Source organism: Argiope bruennichi, chromosome 5 (genome assembly GCF_947563725.1).
Source record: "Argiope bruennichi chromosome 5, qqArgBrue1.1, whole genome shotgun sequence".
In the NCBI taxonomy this organism is placed as follows: Eukaryota; Metazoa; Arthropoda; class Arachnida; order Araneae; family Araneidae; genus Argiope; species Argiope bruennichi.
This window is the reverse complement of record NC_079155.1, coordinates 115,781,393-115,804,278: the sequence shown is the minus strand read 5'-3', so window position 1 is coordinate 115,804,278 and position 22,886 is coordinate 115,781,393.

Genomic DNA, 22,886 nt, shown 5'->3' with positions numbered 1-22,886 from the left:
TAAAACTCATCAGTGGACCTTTTCTTTTAATTCTGCATTTTCTTAACAGAATTTCATTTCGACATTTTCTATCTTCAAATATTTAAATAAACCTCTAACTTTTCAAAGAAATGGCATTTTCTAACTTAACAAAAACGTTTAACATTATTTAACTTTTAAAATCTAGAAGTCATGAGTGTTTTTCTTTCTCACCATTGTTTCCACATCAGGGCGTTGAAGTATAAGGTTTCGGATGTTTCATTGAACAATAAAGTAGGTTCTTGAAATGAAGCGGACATGAACGCGGATCATGAAAACTGCATCGAGCCAAAAATATTTTCACAAAAACAAATAAATGCACGCAGATAAACATTTTAAAAATTTGTTTATTTTTTGAAGCGAGCGTTGCCTTTGACTCTATGGAAATTATTTGTTTGGCATTACCTGAATAGGCAATTGCTAGTGTCCTTTTTTTTTTTTTTTTTTTTTTTTTTTTAAGAATATGAATTAAGACATCTACGCGTGCATTTCTATCATGTATTAAAAAAAGAAATATTCGATGAAACTTCAGTAAAATGTCCCAGATTTTAGTAAAAATTAAACAACTTTGTTAATTTTGTAAAAAGAATCGGCCCAACTTTGCAGCAGCCACAGAGATCTTTGATATGCAGTCATTTCCGCTAAAAAAGTAGTTTATCGCCAAATTTTAGCTAAATGTCCGAATGCGGCGCGAACGTCAGCAATAGCGTAACGGAAACAAAAGCGCCACTGAAAAATTGCCAACTTCGTGTGGCGCCAAATGACTGTATATCGAAGTTTAGTCCCGACTTTAATTAATATTTATTCGGAAAACATGAATAAAGCATAAACGCACACTGAGATTAAGCAAAAAAATTACTTTTTATACAAATGAAAGAATAATGGCGGAAGGTATTGGTCATAAATAATTGAACGAATGCTTGTAAAAAAAAAATATTTTGAGGCCGCGGTGGCCTGGAGGTAAGGTTTAGGTTTGTGAGCTGTAGGGTTTCAGGTTCGAGACCCGATTCCACCCAAGAACCGTCGTGTAAGGGGGTCTGTTGCACGTTAAATCCGTCATGCCAAATGTCCTCCAGCTGGTGTGGTGTGGAGAGGGGGTTCCAGCTCAGGTGTATTCCTCGTCATCTGACCGCGGTTCAAAATTACGAGATCCGTCCCAAAATAGTCCTAGTGTTGCTTTACAACGGGACGTTAATATAACTAAACTAAACTAAAAAGATATTTTACAGATGTTTACCATTAATGTCCAACGTGAATTATTACTTGAACAACAACCAACAAAAGTATGAATAATATGAACTTCTTCATATCATTAAGCTGTCATTCTCGGGAAGTCTGATAGTCCGTAGTAATCCATTCGATTCTATAATAATAAATCTATAATAATAAAGGGATCGGATGTTAAGCTGCCTCATTTAGAAAGTTCGAAGCTGGATGGCCACAGCATTTGTTACAAATGGCGTGAATTTTTTTTACCATTTTCAAAAGAAAGGCACTTAAGGTGGACACTTCTTAATCTAGACAGAGCAAATTGGGAACCATGGTCACATTTGGTTTCCAGCATAGTGCAAGGGGTGCTCCCGTGTAACATTGGTGCGCAGGTGGAATACGCCATATAAGATTCAGTTAGATTAGTATAGTTCTTGATAAGTAAACGACGAGTGAGTGGCCATTTCATTCTCACAACCTTCTTTGGCCAATCTTTCAGCGGCCTCATTACCACTAATGTTTACGTGTGATGAAATCCATTGGAGTTGGACGTCGGGGTTCTGGATTATCTTCTTCAGTTTGAGCAGAATAGATATGCTGGTTTCACCGTTTGCAGATTACCAATCACTAAGATTTACTACATTGCAACTGTTATCCTCCTTATGATTTTGTTGATTCCTCAGTTTTAACTTTTGTACATCTTTGGTAGGACAACCATTTGATATTCTTCACAGTACACCACATTGATCAATGAATTTTTTCATAGTAATATCTTCCCAATGTCATCGGCAATAAGCGTAAACAGCCATCAAATTCAGGTTTTCAAATGTTTTTTTTATTTTTTTATGTTTGCAAACATGATGAGAAAATCTACGAAATGTTACAGTTTCAACAAGATATCCGATGATTCTCGTTCACATTTAGCTCGGAAGTTGTCTGAAATTAGAAAACTGATACTTCATTGTTAGCATATCTTTAAAATAGAAATATTTACTTTTGATTTTTAAAAATCTAATTGATTATTTTCAATTCATTTTTAAAGATTATTTTGGAACAAGAGAATCATGATGTCTTACAAAAAAAACTTTTTATTTTTATCTGTCTGTTGGTCGATGTATATTCTCGTTGAGTTCCGCCGTTTTGACACAAATTCGAGTTAATTAGATTGCGTTAAGTACTGTTCTGATTGGCGGAACATGCACTGTTTTACGTGCGTTTAATTAAATCGAAATTGTTTCTTTTTTGAGAAGAAAAAAATTGTCTGTTTAATCCATTAATTTGCAATCAGATTTTAAGCACAACTTTATTCATTAGAAATCTGAAATTTTGCATAGATATATGCTACATGCAACGACACACAACTTTGTTTTGTCGTACTATATTCAGAACCAATTTACTGCCAATTTATCAAAAATTTGAATTTTATTTTTTAAAATGGAATAATTAAATTTCAATAAATATTTACTAAATCGAAGAATGCAAGAAAATATAATGAATTATTCAAAGTTTAAAATTTGTGCATTTTACAGAAAATTTGCTTAACTTATGGATTGTCTTAGACGTTAATTCAGTAAAGAAAATTTCCCGATTCAGTGCAAGATGCAGACAAGAAATAATCAAATAAATTTCGTCCAATAATTATGTAAGAAAAAGGAAATTTAAGTAATATTTTTTTGGCATTGTTAACATCTCCAATTTCCTTAACTTTAACTTCAACTTTCTCAACTCTTAATCTCATTGGTCGAAATTCATGGAACGCCCGATTTCACAATTAGAGACGCCATTTTGTGTCAAGTTTCTGAAAGTTTGAGTTGCGAAAAAGCAGCGGATATTATTTTCGAGTGACATTACTTTTTTTGAATAAAAATATTTGATTTTATTTCCTTACTTATTTACTCATATACAAATAAACTATGGATTTTTGTGTGTCTTTTGTAGATTTTGTTGCAGGTATCGAGCCGATGGACTGGGAGGCTGCCTGCCCCGAGGAGCCGATGGACTGGGAGTCCGTGGATTGCCAAGAGCCTATGGATTGGGAGGAAGTTCCTCTTCCTCCTCAGGTAAGCCTTCCAGGTACGTCCTTTTCTACACCTCCAGTAGAAAGACCTGCGGCAGCTAATGTCAGGACCCCTAAGCCTTCTACCAGTGCTAGGAGAGTTAAGAAAGCTATGCGCAGTGCGTAGGACGAAAAGATCTCTCTTTCACAGAATTATGTGTATTAATTATCGCTCGAATAGAAAACTGTTTCGAAAAACATCCAATTTAACTATTTTCAAAAAGTTTTAATGCATCTAAAGTTTTAAATATTTAAAATTATTTGAATCGAGAGACTTTGCATAACATTTTGCGATTACAAAATGTAAAAAACAAATCTGATTTAAATGTTATTTAACAATATCATTAAGTTATTTTGTGTTTTAAACTAATTATTTATCATTATTTATCGATATCATTTTTGTTTATTTTTAAAGTTCAATGCAATTTATAATTGATTTCAAAAACATTAAATGTTTCTGCTAATATTATCAATTCTTGCTAATATTCAGAGTTAATAATTTTTATTGTTATTTTCATATGTTTGGATACACATAAACTTCTAAAAAATGTTTTTCTTACATTTCCGTTACATCGCCAACAGAATGACTAAAGTTTAAATGCTGGCGAGAAATGATTCAGTTTTAATTCATTAAAATTTGCCAAATAGTGTAATCTTATGACATGGATTTGGCCTAAAACATTAGTTTCTCTGCCTACGTATATGTTCCTTGATATATTGCTTGGATAAGGGCTATCGCGAAGCATTAATGCTGGTGCGAAACGTAGTTTAAATAGAAATTATTAATGATCCATAAAAAAATTTTGGAACTATAAATTAAATCATTTTCAATATTCAGCAGGATTTATAGCTGGTAGCATTGCATACGAATCGCATTATATCGTTAACGGCAAAAGTACTTCTTATTTGAAAGCTTGAAAGAAATTGTGTTTTATTCAAATCAGATTCACATTCAATTACAATACAGTGGCTTGCAGCGTAAATATAGCTAGATCTGCAATCTTTCATTTCTTTTATCTTTTGAAATATATTTTCAAAGCTTCAAATTAAAACTGTTTTGTGTTGCTTAAAACTTTTCTTAAAAAGTGCTTGAGACTTCTTTTTTTCATCTTAAACGTGAAAATAGGTAATTGATTGATTTTTTTTCTGCAATTATTTTATACGTGGTTATTAATTGTATGTGAAAATAAAAGATGTAAGAAATTAAAAAGTGAATAAAAGCTCCTCCACGTCATTCAACATCGTCCTTTATAATAGCATCCGTTTTGTTTTGACAAAAACTCTTCTTAGAATACTTTAGCATTTTTGATTACCAAAATGTTGGATGCTAAGGAAATAAAAATTAAGAAAATTTTCCGATTTCTGACATTTTTATTCTGTATTCCAGTTATTATATTAAACATAATTTTGAACTGGAAATATTTGAGCATACGCTTGAATTTAAAAAAAGCGAAATTTTATGAACTGTTTCATTCGTTTACATCATTTTCTTATTTCTTCTGAATATTCTGAAATATCACACATAAAGAAAACATAATATTAGGGCATTTCAATAGAATGAAAAGAAATTATTGGCCAACTTATATATAATTCTATATTTTCATTACTTCTCATTTAGCTGGATAGTTCTTATTGCCAAGCAAAACTGTTAGTTTCTAATAACCGGTATTTGTTGTCAGTTTGGGAGTCGCCACATTGCAATCACATTTATAAAATACATGAAACTGACGCTTTAAATGTATTCAGAAGATGCTTGATTTCCAGTGCTGGCTGACTGTATTTGGCTAGATCTGTAATACAGTCGAAATAAGGAGTGCGTACTGAATTTCTCATTGAGAAAACTACTGACATTTTGCTTTCTACACGAGTCATTGCCATTACTTAATTGAATCCTTCATTTTATTTTCTTTCCGATTTTTATCGGGCATACGATATGATAATTATTATCCTCATACTTCTAAGCAAAGGCGTATTTCGTCGGTTCATCGTGAAGAAAGAGCTGAATGCTAATAAGATCAATTTGGTCTCTGAAGCATGATTTTCGTGAGAAAAAATTATTTTTGACAAGGAGTCCTTTCAATTCTTTTTTAACCGATGAAATCGCTGTTGTGAATAAACAAAGCTGCTGCAGGATTTATGAATTAAATAGGATGACTGCAAAAATGACAGATTACGAAATTAGGAGTTATGCCCACATCTTGGCAGAACAATACATTATTAACAATTAATTTAGCACATTTACAAATAAATTGGCGATTACTGGTAATAGAGGAAGGAGCAAACATTTTAATAGCTTGAATTCTATGTGTGTTTTTAAATTGAGCGTTATTTAAATTAAAATTATAAATTGTTTTTAAAACCATATTTAGTACAATGGACTCTTTTTGAAACTTTAAAACGTTTGTGACTCATTAATTTTAAGAATGCTGATGTTTTATTTTGATAATGTTTTGGAATATATATATTTCTTGTTATCCTGCGTGGGAGAAATTATTGTTTTTATGAGTAGTAACTTTTTTTCCAATTTTCTGAAATAGTGAAAAAAAAAACCCACTATATTTTCAATTTAGATTTATTATTATTATTTTTTTTGTATTTCGCTGCCAAAACATTCCAAGATTTCCAATTGATTCTTGAATATATATTATTCTTTTTTCACCTTTTCGAGTGGAACTTCATAATACGTCTACGATGAACTGGTTTGTACTATTCTAGATATGAAACTAAGACATTAAAATCTAAAATGGAGTTGGAGTGCTTACTTAGATTTTTAAAAGGTTCTTCCTAAAATTTAGATGCAGTTTTGGTAGAAAAAAAATTTCCTAATCTCATTTTCTGTTTCCATATTTTGAACACCATATTTTGAGTTCTAATAGTATAAATGAAGTGCAGAAATTTTTCATCTTTGATGCAAATTTAAATTTAGTTTCTGTTGCTTTTCTAACGATTTAACGACTTATGTAAAATCTTATATATATCTTTTTTTTTTCTGTGCGACTTGCTTTCTTTGAAATTGTAGATAAGGAGTGAATACCTTATTAGCAATTGAGCTGGAAATAGATAAAAATATATTCTTTTAATTTCTTTCAAACTATTTGGTCCAGAAACTAACTCTGATAAATATAAAGACTTAAATTCCATCAGGCCTTTTTCCTGCATTTCAATAATGCCTACTCTAACAATTAGTTGAGAATTCCAAAACGCTATTCCTTGATACAATGATTAAAGATAAGAGGCCGCAACATTACTAATACATTTTGAGGTGAGTAGATGCTCTTCACTTTTTATTGTGAAATCCAAGGCATGGATCTCTTAATTTTCCAAAAATTACATTTTTGCATATAATTATTAAATATATGCAAGTATAATTATTAAACTTTCTGAAATATAACAGATGCTAGGAATTTCTGATGATTGAAATATATGAGGGTTGGAATTTTAATTGAAGTGTAACAATATATTTACATTCGAAATAATACGAGAGCTTGATTGGGATGCTTATTGTTCTTAACTCTTCTTGACTTTCTTGATACAGAGGAAGCGGCTTACGCTCGAAGCCTCACTTCAATGAATCGTTAGTGAATACGACGAAATGATCTTTTCAACTTCCGGAAAACCATTTTAATACTTCTTAAGAGTAGTGCTGCATCCCTTTAAGCAATTTTTCTCATACCCACGTGTTTTTTCAAAAAATATACAGTCCTCTGCACAGATTTGGGTCACCTCAAAAATCATACAGTTTGAAAATCCCCTATATCATTTTAGAATATATTTCGATAGAAGAGCACAACTTTGGGGACAATACTTGATTGGAAGTAACTTTTCTTAGAAGCCGGTTTCGTTGTACATCGTACGTACATTTAAAGGGAAAATATTAAGTTCCGAACGTTTGAAAAATTCAGTTAAACTGTTAAAATATTTTTAATATATATTTACAAATTTTTCCATCATTTTAAAGAGATTTTGACTAGTATTGAGTTGTCAACGCTGCAGCAGTATAATCAAAGATTGCTAGAACTTTACTGCGCATAGCTTTCTTTTCAAAAATTAGTAACCCGAATAGTGTCCGAAAAAGCAGAGAAAAATTAAACATTGAGCAAATTTATATAACTTAAAGCAATACATGTGCGTACTAGAAAAATTTATAAAAATAGAGTAATTGAAATAATGTCTGATCGGAATGCTAAAAATTTTCTCTTAATTAAAAAATTGAGTATTCCTTCAAAGTTATTTCTAATCATAAACGTAAAAGTTATAAATATCATTAAACATCTTAATTATGAAAAGAATGCAGATCGAATTTAAGAATCTGCTTAGTATAATTCACAAATAACGAACATTTCTATGCAGACTAATGCATAAATTAATTGCTAATCAACAGATTTTAGAAAGACATTACCTTACCAATTTAAATATTTTTCAATGAACTCCAAATTTTATCATATTAATTTTTCAATCTCTTTCAAAGGCATTAACCTTATAAACAGTTACGTCTGTGCATTCAGCAGCAGATATTTTTACTGTTATAAAGTTTTTTCTCAAAATAAAGAAATAAAATATTTAAATTTAGAGGCAGATATTCTTTATGAAATATACAATGTTAGTTTCACCCATTTGATTTGCTGTTTCTCGAATTATTTTACATACGAAAATTTTTAGTAAAAAATGGAATATGACGACCAAAGACTTACAGATTTTTCAATTGTTTTTAATAGTTAAAATATTTACAATGAATATTAAATAAACTTAAAAATAACCATAAGAAAAATACTTACGATATACACCTGAAAGAATAATATCGGGGGTAGCTTTGAATTTCAATTTAAAATAGAGGAATGAAAAAAAAAAGGTTTTCATATAAAAACTCTGGACTCTATCTGGAAAAAAGGATAAAGAAAACCAAAATATTTTATCCATCAATAAGGAAATATTTATAAGAAATAAACAAGGCAGAATTTTTTAATCTTTCAAACACTTAAATTTATTTATTAATTGTCAAATTGCAAACTTGTGGGAAATAAAAAGCAGTTATTCATTGGTGTTAAACTTATAATTATCTTTATGAATGGTAAAACAAAAAAAAGAGAGAAAATATTTCTAGAATGTCTTCTTTTTTATTAATTAGTTTATTGTCAGAGTAGATGAAATAGGCTTCTAAAATAAGAAGTGAAATTTAAAAAAAATTGTTAAATTCTTACTCAGTGTCAAAGGAGAAGGATAAAAAGCATGAGAAACTGCTTTAAACGTGATCATACGCATGTAATTATTGAAAATTATAGATCTTTTTCAATATAATATATTTAAAAGACCTTTCACTTAAGCGCAAATACTTATCAATGTAGCATTATGCATTTGTATGAAATGTGAGAATATGTTTTCTCGATTGTGAAGGAGTGCTTCTAGTAATAAGGATGACTGCGCACAAAGACTCAGTTCAAATCGTGATACGTTCATTCAAAGGATTTGAAGATACAATACACGACATGCTAACCTACTACAAGATAAAAAAAATGAAAATAATAGAAGGAAATTGTGGAAATAGTACAAGAAAAGAAACAAATGGTTATAATCATCTCAATTTAAGAGTAAAATACTTAATCACTTCAGATTTAACACATTAGCAGAGCTTAGAGGATCATTCAAATATAATGTTAAGGTACCATTACAAAAATTGTTTATTTTAAGTCTTAAATATTTGAATTTATATTTTTAATTACGAAGAGTGCAGCCGTGAATGTTTTCATGTAGGAAATTTTTAGTTTAATGAATTTTAAGTCCAGCTTTTAATAACATAAATAAACAGCTATGATAATTTAAGGGAAAAACAATTTGGATAGTTCAAAATATTTAGTTCATTTATTAATTGATTAATCACGCATTATTTTACGACTCGGGTGTAAATACTGAAATGAAATCAAAAATGAAATATTCTTACGTAATTCCAAGTATTCTAACCAAATATTTTAATCAAGAAACATAGGATAGATGGAGAAACCAATTTTTTAAAATAGAAAGCTTATTTTATCAGCAATGCGCAGAAATGAAGGGAAAAAATCCTATTTCGTTCAAAACTGACACAGCATGAAAAAAAAGGTTTTTTTTTTAAAGTTTAATTCAGAGTTTATTTTATTTAAGGAATGACACGCGTATTAGTTCATAGAATAGACTGAAGGAAAGCGCAGTGACGAAATTTTCTCAGGAAAATCTAGTTCCTACTGAATCGCTAAGCCACATTTAGTTACATCCAATGTCGCATTCAAGAGATTAGCCAAATGCATGTAGTAAATGGAAGCAGGAAATATGATCCTTTTTATTACATTTCCCAGAAAAAGCTTTTAGGCTTATAGAGATAAAAAATATTTCGAATATTTTTTTTTTGTTGTTGTTGTTGTTTCATTTGAAAAAAATCTATTTTGATAATTTTTGGTACTTTAAAGTAAGCATATTAAAGACTAAATCTTGACTTTTGAGTTAATTAAATTAGAATATTCAAACATAATTTCAAGGATATTTTTCTTTGAAAATTTTTTTTAAAAAAATTAAGAATAGAAAAGATAAGAAGGTTTGTTCTTGATTTTATTAAAAGCGAAACAGCATGCAAGTGTGAATTCTGAATTAAAAGATAAATATGAAAGATCATTTGTAACAATAGTTCATGACATAAATCAGGGGCTTTGATGTAAATTACTGGCTTATTAATATATTCATGTGTTTAAAAAAAAAACACTGCGTTTCTGTGTATTGGCTTTAATAAGATCATCAACATTAAATCAGAACTATTATGGTGAATTTGTGACTAAGATTATACACGTTTTTTCGGCATTGCAAATTATTTTCGACATTTTCACTGATTATTTTGCAGCATATATATTCGAATATTATATTAAAACAGTTTATACTACTGTAAATTAAACATTATCGAAGCAACCACTGAAGACTAGATTGTTTATAAAAGATATTACACATTTAAAATGCCATTGCTAGGAGAATTACAAACAATAAAAATAAAAGCATATTTTTTAAATCCAGCAATTGTAAAAATTAAATAAATTACCATTATGAAAGGTTGTCATCATATCATAGCATTATCACATACTTCCAAGAAAAGAAATAATTTGATCAGTTGGTACCAGTTATATAGTAATTGACAGCGAAACACGATGGCTTCAAAAATATTTAAAAAATTGATTAGACAGTTTTTTTGTATTATTAAATTGGCATCCGTCTTTTAAGGATTTTCAACGTAACTAAGCAGAATCTTACAAAGAAACGTTTGAACATTTTTTACTATTAAGAGCGACAGTAATATCTGAATTTCCCGATTATGCGTCTTAAATGAAAGTGGCAGCGCTGGTCCACTCCCATTCACCAGCCACCTTCCGCGCCCCACCAGTGGCCGAGCGCCGAAGCTCTTTGAACTGAAAGGCGGAGTCCTTTGCTGTGGAAAGCGACTCTCTGCCGGACTGGCTGCTTGGGGTTTGCCTGGTTTCCCCCATGCTTAGCACGAATGTGGGCCAGTTTCCCTACAAAGCCCTTCCAGGGAGGCACTTAGCGCACTCTAAAACTTTCTATTAGGCATCACTCCTTTCCAAATTGATTGTTGAAGAGACCAGTTAAGTATCATTCACACATATTCAATTCCAACATTTCGGCTAACTAAAAGATTTAGAATTATAATTACATATTAAAGTCTACAGCAGTGCGCTAAGTTGTTGTGGACGCGTTGATCCACTCTCCCTACGGTTAACGCACGACACTTTATTTACTCATACCCCGAATTCGTGACCAGCAGATGGAACCCATTTCTTAGGCGTGTGCGAGGGAGGTCGAGGTTCTTTCGACCTCCCGGGGCTGTCCCGGAATGTAGTGATCAGAGTGTAGGAGGACAGCCCTCGAGGGACTTTAGTAGCCGACCTCCAAGTGGTGTTCCTCGGGCAACGCTGTTCTGTGAAACTGAGCAGCGGCTGACGGGCTACTGATATTATGAAAAAAATAATAAACGCTAAGAATGGGAAACCCTCTTATAAAGATTGTTTTTATTTGTATGATTTAAAATTTAGAAAAACGAAATTCGCCTCTGACATTACGAATTTATATCAGATTCGTAAACCTTTATTATTATTTCTAATGAATATTTAGATGAATTCTTTCATTTTCATTATATTTTTTTTGTCCTATTTTTATATAAAATCTCTCGATGTATGGATTTTGAACTCCGGAGTTTTGGAGAAAAAAAAGCTTTTTCCATCATTTTAGTACAATTATATTATTATTGCTTTAAAACAGTTTTCATTATTTTTTTCTGAATTTTTCATTTCATGATAGTATCATTAAAATAGTCATTGAATTTTAAATTTACGAGTATAACTAGATGCATCTTCGATGAATTTAAAATTAGATAATATAATGAGAGTAAGCGATATTGAAATTCTGGAAATTTAATAACGATATATTCTCATTGGACACACAATCAGAGGGAACTTCAGAATTCTGGCATATTATGATGAGAATGAAAAACTGATTACAAAATTTCGTCTTTTTCTGATGCACAAAAATTTCCAGAGCACTTGAAAAGGATTGAAATGAAAATAAAATGTTGTATATTTCTTGCAATTACATTGAAACAAATCATGGCATAAAATTCATTTTTATACCGTCTTAATCAACATATTTTACTGTTTAATCAATTTTATCTTACGCGCGTATTTACATATGTAGAAAATAATTACTTTCATTAGATATTTTTACTTCTTTTATACGTAATGAAAGTAAAAATTTTAGTATGTTCCAAAAGAAAGAACTCTCATAATTGTTTTTTTAATTTGTTTTATTTTCTTTTATTGGAGGACTAAATGTTGCCTCATATTTCAATAATTCTGAAGTTTTGATGAGCACAATTGACATTTAATGAATCTTTTAATTTTTCATTGAATATTTATTTTAGTTATTGACTATTAGTATCTATTGTATTACGTATTATATATTTTATAGCATCAGCTTCAAAGTTATATTTTTTTAAATTCATGAACGGATATCCTCTTTTAATTCTGCAATTATTAACCAGAATTTTATTTAGGTATTTGCTAGTTTCGAATATTTAAACAAACATCTAACTTCAAAAAATGGAATTTTCTAACTCAAACAATGTTAAAAAAATGCTTAAATTTGAAAATTCTAGAATTCATGAATGCTTTTCATACTACCCAATGTTGTCCTATCTTCAGGCACAGATATAAGTGCAAGATTTTGAATATATGATTAAACATTACAGTCGGTTCTTGGAATAAAAGGTACATGAACACGGATCATGAAAACTGCGCCAAGCCAAAAATATTTTCACAATAAATAAATAAATAATAAACATAGCCAAAAACGTTTTCTAATTTTCTATTTATTTAGATGCACGCTGATATTTTTCTGGGTGTAAGTTTCATTTTACTATACGAAAAACACTTGCTTGATATTGTCTTAATATTTAACTTCTGGACTGCTTTTTGTGAAAAACAGTTGACATTAAGTCATCTGTGTGAGTTATTCTACCAATATTGATATTGTTACGAAATTTCTCGGGTTCGTTTGGATAGTGGGAGTTATATGGTGTGGAGAACGCTCCATCAGCAGGCGGCAGTAGAAAATAAAACAACGACGTTTATTTACACGAAGACACACAGGATAGCACAAAGACGACAACTATATACAGCACACAATTATCTTCAGACGAGACGTGCAGACAACAGCACACAACAGACTCTACTGCATACAGTAGCGCACAGCTTAATTCAGCGCTAGCTTAACTCCGTCGCTGCTCCGCTTATCTCTGGAAGGCCAGTTCTTTACCGTCGATTCCGACTATTCTCCGACTCCACTGGTCCACGACTACTCTTCTCCGTCGATCCCGACTACTCAATTCATGACGACTCCCCGGCAGCTGCAGCTCCTTTTATAGGTCTCAGGAGGCGGAGCTAGAAGCCTCTCAACCAATCAGAAACGTTCGAGGCATATCTTGGTTCCTACTGAACGGCTCGGGAAAATTCTCGATGTTTCGGGTATAATCTATTTTGACGCCAAGGCGCCAAATTCGTCGCCAAGTCGCCAAATGGTCGCCAAGCTCTGGAACCTCCGATGGAACCAACTATGTTGGGAAGGCGCATCACAGATTCGTAACAATATATATATGCCAATATACCAATATTTCTCCCGAAAATTTTCTCTCCAATAAAGGTTTTATCCAAAAAGACGCGTTGCATAATTTTGGTGTACAATAGCCCCGAAAATTTTTCATGAATTTATTATTTTTACTGAATTTAGTATGATTTTTGGTGAGTATTTCTGCGATTTTTACCTGACTTGTGATTAATAGTAACCGAAGATCAAGTACGTGTTTTTGACATTTTTTCCCCCTACCCATTGAAACAAAAGTTTGAGACTTAACAACAATTGTAATTACAGGATCACATATCAAATTTAAAACGTTTCTTTTTAGATATTATGTTTATATGTGTCTGAAAGTAAAGACAAGCAGGCTTTGATATCCTAGTTGGATTTGGCTCAAAATTTAAAAGGTGTTTCTTCAATAAAGATGCTTCATTTCACCGCCGAAATTTATCCATATTACTCTTTTCACTTTTTAGTTACTATGTTGATCTATATTCAAACCGCCGGACAGATAGACTTTCTTTGAACAGATTTTGCTCAAAATTTAAAAGAAATCTCCAAATTTGGTTAAAAGAATATATACGAAATTTCCCCCGTCTGTTCAAAATATCTAGCCTAAGTTATCTTAGTCACAGATCTGACGGACGGACGTTTTTCAAATACCTCTTTCTCGTACTCAGAGAGGTGGAGATTCCTCAAAATCTCGAACTCCAGATTTGCAATTGTTTGATGATGACTATGCTGTCTCTATACTACGTATATGATAAAATAAACAGTTACTATTATCTGGGATCAAAGAGCTTCTATGTTACTTAGATTAACGTTTAAATCTCTCGAAATAAAATTTAATCCTTTGTGAAGGTCAGAAGGAACATAGAATCTCAATATTTCTCCTAGAACTAATAATATATTTTCAAACTTTAGAATGATAGCTCCGAGCAGTCTTAGTATATATGAGCAGAATTTCAGAATAGAAATACCATTCATCCGAAATTTTTAGTAATTATACATATTCTGCTTTTTTCATTCCCACATTAAAACAAACAAACAGGCAAACAGGTACAAACAACAGGCGAATGAAACAACATACAATAGGTATTGCTCTTAGTTAAATCTATGTTGTTCTATTTATGGACCAACAAATTTAGAAGTTTAATACCAAGATCAGAAATTGCGATGGAACATTAAGTTGCAAATCAAACTCAGAGGGTGAAGAAACGGGAAAAGAGCATGCAGACTTTGAGTTTAAAAGGCATTGTCAATACACATGACGCATACGAGTAGGTAATGGTTTATTCCCTTGCCAGTAAGCTGTAGAAATCTCAACAACAGTTTAGGGTCAACATGTAGATAGAAATCCTCAGGCATCCATGTTTGGAGCCGTACTTGCTGCTCAGATGCATAAATGGATCATGTTTTTCTACCATCCATGCCAATTTTAAAGGTTGCAATGTATGCTAGTAGAAGAGCAGCCAAGCATGTAGTTCAGGCTTGATGATGCTCTTTCACAGTTTCCCCGTGACGAGCGCTATCACCTCGATGTTACAAACAGAAGTTATCTATTTGGGCTTGTTTTCATTTTTTTTACAAATACTATTACTATTTTTGTTATAAATACAAAGCGGTAGATTGGACCCATTGCTTGATCACCACGTTCTCAGGATTTTAATCCGTGTGACTTTTTGCCAGAGTGTCTCTTTAAATCTCTCCTTTATGCGGATACCTTTAGACATAACGAAGGATCTTATAGCACGTAGTTTGTTACTTCGGCATATATCAATTGCTTTGCTTGTATCTTCGAGAGCGTCCAAAAATAGATTTTAAATCATTGTAGACTATTTAATGATGTTAAAGGCCAACAAGCTTATTTCTTCTTTCAGTTTTATTTTCAGGTTTCAGAGCTTATGCGTACGTGTGAGGATTAATACTGTCTTGTTGGTGGTGACATATGGTCAATATTTTTAGGGAAATTACAAAAAGAAGAGCCTATAATAGGCAGTCTTTCATTGGTCATCAGCGATTAGGTGTGGGAACTTCAGTTTAATATAAAAACTTTTGTACAATTCAAATAAAATTCTTCATTTGAAAGTTCTTTGACACTTGTGTCTGGAAAATTCACCTTATTTACTAATTCATTAAAAATTCTAGATCTGAGAAAATCTTTCTGCTATAAGAAGTTCTTCTCTAAGAAATAATACACAATTTAAAAATTCAAATAAAATAGCAGAGCAATATACAATCTAGCAAAGAAACGGAATTCTGTTCTTCAAGATAAAGTACATGAAACTTTCTTAGTAGGTTTGCTTAAGAGAATACTTGATTAAAGAAATAAAAACTATTACAGAAAAGTGAAAATTTATTCTTTTCACAATTTTCTTATTCTTTATTTATTTATTCTTTTCTTAATGTTCATAAGTAATCTCCTGAAAGTGAACAAACTATTGACAAGAAACAAGGACGTTCCCCGAAATATTTTCAAACAACAAACGTGAAAAATAACGATAGAACGAAAATGTATCAAAAGGTTCGAGAAACTTCTAAAGCAAAACTGAAAAGTGAAAAATCGGAAAGTGACTTTCAAGTTCTATCATTTTTTTTTTAAATAAAGGGGAACTGAGCGAGGAAATTAAATTAGCTTTCTTTAAGTTTCCAAAAATTATTAATACCCAATTTATATCTAAATTATTTAAGAAACCCAAGTTATGAGCTATAAAACAATTTCTTGGAATCTACACGGCTTGCGTTCACATAAGAAAGACATTAAATCAATTGTAAATAAATTTCAACCCATTTGCTTGGGATTGCAAGAAACTAATCTGAAGGCTCATTTTTCTGCTAAATTCAAAAATTACACGACACACAGAAAGGATTTTCAGCAAGGCCCTCGAGCATCTGGTGGTTTGATTTCTTGTCAAATACCATCGATTCTAAACCTGCCCTTGGACACACAGTTACAGGCAGTTGCCGAACAAACAGAATTTAATAGAAAAATAAGAGACTGTTATTTATTTTTCTGACCAGGTGTGTTGAGCAGACACATCTTAATGAGCTTATTCAGCAAGACTCTATTTTTGCAAAGAGATTTTAATGGTCAAAACACGCTTTGGGATAGTGCAGATACTAATCTAACAGATCCACAAATAAAGACACTTATGGAAGATCACTGTCAGTAGGTGTACACACTTCCATCAGGCTTCCCAAATTATTTAATGCAATTGACCTGCCCATATATTCTCTTTCATTTTTAAATTTTCCGCGTATGCAAATGTCTTTAATAGCAACCACTTTTCATTTGTAATATATATATATATATATATATATATATATATATATATATATATATATATATATATATATATATATATATATATATATATATATATATATATACCATACCTAAAACACTCTCTTATGTATATCTTTAGCAATTCAAACTACTATTATTTGAATACTTATGTCAATTGACTCTGTACATCTTTATCACAGATAGATACAAAAATAATGCCAAAAAAGGCGACAGAGAGACAGAATGGACAGACAGAAATAATGCCAAAAAAGTGCATTTTTCTGATTCAGGTACATCTAAAACATGGAGATTCCACAAAATATCATTTTCGAATATTCGACCGTTACCATACTTTCTCCATATTCCGTAAACGAAAAAGTAAACAAAAAGCATATGAGAAAATTAAATCTTCATATATGAATTAGAAAAATAAATGATCCATTTTTCCTTTCTCATGTTCAAAAGATATAAAAAGAAAGTATTGTAATCGTCACAGAATTTCGAAGTTGAAATTTTGACGAATCTATAAGTTACAGACCTCAATGAGCCTGAAAAATAATTTTTTGCTTAATGTTTGCCTACTTGTAAGACATGGTTAAAAAACTCTTTGTGTTTCACGGATGAAATAAGGCCCATGATCTTTAACCCATATTGGAGCACTCATAAAAACAAACATAGGAAAAACGTAAATTTTTAAAGATATGATCAATTCAAGGGTCTTACACATATAAAAAAATTAATATTATTTAAAATACAGTCTGCTTTATAAATAGGACAACGGTCCAATACACTACTAAAAATTACGAAGTTTTACTTACATTCCAAAACAGATTTTATTAATGGAAATCCAATAAATAGTCTCTACATCGTGTAACATTACACATTTTTCAAATTGTAATAGAGTTTTTTTTTTCTAGCAAGATTTTAATAGACATCGCCTTTGACGGCCATTTAGGTTTTTTACTAATAAATGTAGCCGGCGGTCTGGCATCGGGGTAGCGCGTCTTCCCCGCGATCTGGCCGTCCCGCGTTCGAGTCCCGGTTTGGGCATAGTTGTTCTTCCGTTCTTCTATCTGTGAGATGTGTGAATGTGCCCTCCTGTAAAAAGGGGCTGTGCAAGCGAATAAGTGATGCGTGTGTAGCAAAGTCGTACTCTTGGCCCTAGTTGGCGCTACCATAGAAACAAGAAACGCCCCCTTCCAGCTTAAATTGCTGTCTTCGTAACAGCGGGCTTGTCCGTAGCAAGTGCCATAAGAAACAACAACAACTAATAAATGTTCACAATTTAGAAGACGAAGTTCTTTATTATCCTGCAGCATACCTCTTTGTTTGATGTTGTTTTTCGGAATTCTTTCACTAAGGTAATTTATTGTTACTGACCGGAGAAATACTATTGTTACCCATGTGAAATAAAGAAAATATTATCCTTGCTTATCCTGAGAGTCTTTTACAACAGAGAGCAAAGATTCCACAATAAGTTGAGAAAGCGGTTCCAAAAATTTTTTTGAGCACCGTGATAAGGAATAATAATGAAGGGATACACATTATAGGATGTCAATATCCATAATATTTATCCAAATTTCATAAATTTATTTTTTATGTACATCTTACAACCGCATTTGCCAAAATAGCGTACCATTCTTTCATCGAGTGGCAGATTTTCTGAAAATATTCCGAATTGTTGCAGTGCAATATTAAGTTTTTCTGAAAGTGAACGAGTTTTGTAATAACGATTCTGTTTGTTGATGGCCGAATTGCCATTCAAATGTAGGTAATTTTTTATAATACTGTATTGTTTCCTGGACATAGCTCAAATTCACAGAGGTTGTGCCAGGGTCCGTAGCATTTTCTAAATATATTTTTTCGTGTAATAAAATATGAAAATCTCAGTAAAAAAGATTGCCTAGAAACTTTTCGATGTCACTTTGGTTGACTTCAAAAGAATGACCTTTCTTCTGCGCTGCATTTCGATTAGTCTCTGTTTCTGTATAGGATATCATATCATTAGTCATCATGTGGAAAAGTTCAAAGGCAGTTTTTCCGAATGTTGTATCTGCAATATGTTGATGGTCTAGAGAAGAAAAGAATATAGTGGAAACGAAAATTCTGGTTCATATTTTTTCCATTTAGGTGGTTTTGTATCAAACTTAATTTTTTCACAGATATTTGACAAAAATCTCTACAGTTCAGAAGTACCTTGAATTTTAAGATCATCTCATATTTCATCTGTATTACAATTTATGAAAGAATCGTATATTTCTTCTGTGTCACTGACCGTTTCAGGATCATCGAATTTTTCATCGTATAAAGAATTCATATATTCAAGAGCTTCCTCCGCTGTTAGAAATTTCCTGACCATTTTACAACAAAAATGGTCTGCAAACTCGTCTCTACAAAATCAAAAGCAACTGAACTAATGGAAAGACAAGAAAGCGTTAAAAGCAAGTTTCACAGGAATCTGTTGCAACAGCATACACAAAAGAATTTGTTTGACAAAAAGGGTTGATACCAAAGAACATTCCAACTTTTTGTTGATCCCTGTCACCTAGCATGAAAAGATAAAAAGATACGTTGTTCCCTGAATTCAACGAATGCGATCTAGAGGTATGGGTGATTTGGGGGAAAAAAAAAAGAACGGTTGGTATAGAACTGTTGTCACATTTATAAGGCAGATGGAAAATACATTTCAAACGCCTGTAATATTTACTTTTTTCATGGATATTTTTTTTATGTTTTTAGCAACACTGCTGATCTATATATTTTTGTTTAAGAAAAATAATTATTTTATAATTTTATAAGGGATTAAAACTTTGGCATTATTTTAGGTGAATTTAAAGAAATTTCTTTTAATTTATAATGTTTAATGAAATGAAATGAGGACTCAAATGAAATTTTATATATTATCTCATGATTACAATTGTAATTTATTTTATAACTTTTTCAATCATTGGGAAATTGTTTTGTTTCAATCGTTGGGAAATAACCCATCCAAATACTTATTTGATTTTCAGCCATTTGTGTATTAACCGTATTCCAGCGGTAAATCTCCAAAAAATTCGTAAACAGGTGGATCCTTAATAAATTGTTTTGTAACCATTGTTAGTAATTGGCACGCAGTAAGTATTGAGCAGAAGTGGCCTTTTCAAAAGTCCATAATTCCATGTTGGTGTGAGATGAGAGAACAGTTTTATTGAAGAGTACGAAAGAAAGTTTCTGGGAGATGACTTCGACTGGTTTTAAAGCTATCATAAAAAGAAACGAATGGCAAAAAATTTGTCTCTTTTAGAAAATTTCCTGTCACAAATCCGGACCAAGGAACCTCATTTACATACAATCTGCACCGATGCTGGAGACAGAAATGAGTGCTTGAAAACGTCTTCTAAAACCTTTACTAGCACTGATTTAATTTCTTCCTTTCAAAATTGAAACAAAAATTGCTTGCTTATATTATTCATCCTTTATCTATAGTAAAAAATTAACAACCACGGCCGTGGCACAAGAATCGCTCTTGTTACCTATAATCTAACTATAAATAGCAACAATAAAATATAAACAAATCGTTATACAATTTTCATTTCATTTATTGTTTGAACAGCTATATTTAATTCACCGCTTCGCTAATTAATGGAGATTAAAAATACGATGAGAAATAAGGAGACGAATTCGCCGCACCCCCAGAACATCATTCAATCAGAGGAAACAAAATGTGAAAGAAATTAATATGTCTAAGAGAAAGTTCAATCGAGCCCAAAATTAAGGTCAGCCGCCGCTATGTGTCAATATGGAAATTAATGATCATATTTTGCGAAACTATTATTTCAAAAGAATAGTTTTTGCTTTATCTTAAAACATTAAAAAAAATTACATTTTTAACGATATAATTTCATACAAGTTTGTAATAATATTTAAATTCAAATTCATGCATCGAAACAGTCAAGCGTGTGCTTTTACCTCTGTAAAAATTAATATTAAATAATTTCTTTCTTTGGACATTCTCTCTGAAATAAGATTTTCACTTCCGTTTTTTTTATTTCGTGGTATAAGCACTCTTTAATTTCATTCGAAGTAATTTTGTAACAGTTTGAATTATTTAACGCCATGACTTTCAGTCCTATGAAATAACGAGGTAATTTTTTTTAGAATTTGCATTTTATATTAATCTTTTAATAGATTAAAAGATCAATAATCTGGAAGAATAATTCGGTCGACAAAGGCGTCATGTTTATTTAAAGTGCTGCTAGATTTTTGATCAAATTATATTATTTCAGAATTTTATTGCACAAATAGAAGCATAATTATTTTATTTTTAATAGTTTAGCTATTTTGTATTCATCTCATTACCAACTGGTATGATGATCATTTAGTTCTCAGAAATTATTGATTGTGAAAAATTTCTATCAAACCTTTTGTATGTTACTTAGCATCGACTTTCACTATAAAATATTTTTAAACTTCAAAATTTTATAGAACTGTGCTTTTTTTAAGTGACACACAGTATTTTGTTTTTTGTAATATATGAAGCAACAATATACTACTATCTAATGGATCTTCAAAAATTTGAATTTCAGTTTTTAAAAGTGAAATGATTAAACTTCCACTAATCGATTAATTGTTTACTGATTCTCAGCATATAAGAAAATAAAACGAAAACAATCAGAATTGTTTCTTAAATCATTGAAAATATTTATGATTGACGATAACGTCGCCTTGGACGATAACTAAATAAAAACTTCCCTGAATCAGTACATGATTCAGTTAAGAAATAATCAAATAAATTTCGTCCTAAGATTCGGAAGGAAAAGGAAATCTAAATAATATCTTTGTCATTGTTTACACCTCCAGTTTCACTAACTTTAACTTTTACTTTCTGAACTCTTCACCTGATTGGTTAAAATTCATGGAACAGCAGATTTTACAATTAGAGACGCCATTTAGTGTCGTGTTTCTGAAAGTGTGATTTGCGGTAAAACAGCGGAAATTATTTTCGAGTGATATTATTATTTTTGAATGAAAATATTTGATTTTATTTCTTTACTTGTTTTCTCACTTACAAATAAACGATGGATTTTTGTGTGTCTTCTTTAGATCTCGTTGCAGGTGTCGAGCCCATGGAGTGGGAAGCTGTTTACACCGAGGAGCCGATGGACTGGGAGGCCGTGGACTGCGAGGAGCCGATGGATTGGGAGGAAATTTCTCTTCCTCCACAGGTGAGTCCACAGGTTCTGCACCTACAATTGTAAAGACTGTGGTGGCAAAGGTAACTTCTTCTAAACCGAAGGAGCCTACCAATGCTAGAAGAACTAAGAAAGCTGTGCGCAGAATGTAGGACCAAAAGATCTCTCTATCACAGAATTATGCGTATTAATTGTCGCTCGAATAGAAAACGGTTTCGAAAAACCTTCAATTTAATTAGTTGCAAAAATCATTGATAGATCTAATGCTCCTGGTATTGAAAACTGTTTGAAACAAGAATTTTTGTATAAGATTAGGCGATTAAAATATAGAAACAAACACTGATTTAAATTTTAGCTATCAATAGGGTTAGTTATATTATAAATTTTAGTTATCAATGACGCGGATTTGGCGAAAAATTTTAATCTCGCTTCTTACGGATTTGGCGAAATGTTTAATTTTCTATTTTTTAATTCTATTAAAGCTATGTTTCACATCAATAATAGTATTTGGCGAGAGCAGTTGTCAATTCACTAAGAATTACAGTCATACGAAGCGAGATTAAAATGATACAAAATCTTATCTTATCCAAAATCTTATACATCTTATACAAAAATTCTTGTTTCAAACAGTTTTCAATACCAGGAGCATTAGATCTATCAATGATTTTTGCAACTAATTAAATTGAAGGTTTTTCGAAACCGTTTTCTATTCGAGCGACAATTAATACGCATAATTCTGTGATAGAGAGATCTTTTGGTCCTACATTCTGCGCACAGCTTTCTTAGTTCTTCTAGCATTGGTAGGCTCCTTCGGTTTAGAAGAAGTTACCTTTGCCACCACAGTCTTTACTATTGTAGGTGCAGAACCTGTGGACTCACCTGTGGAGGAAGAGAAATTTCCTCCCAATCCATCGGCTCCTCGCAGTCCACGGCCTCCCAGTCCATCGGCTCCTCGGTGTAAACAGCTTCCCACTCCATGGGCTCGACA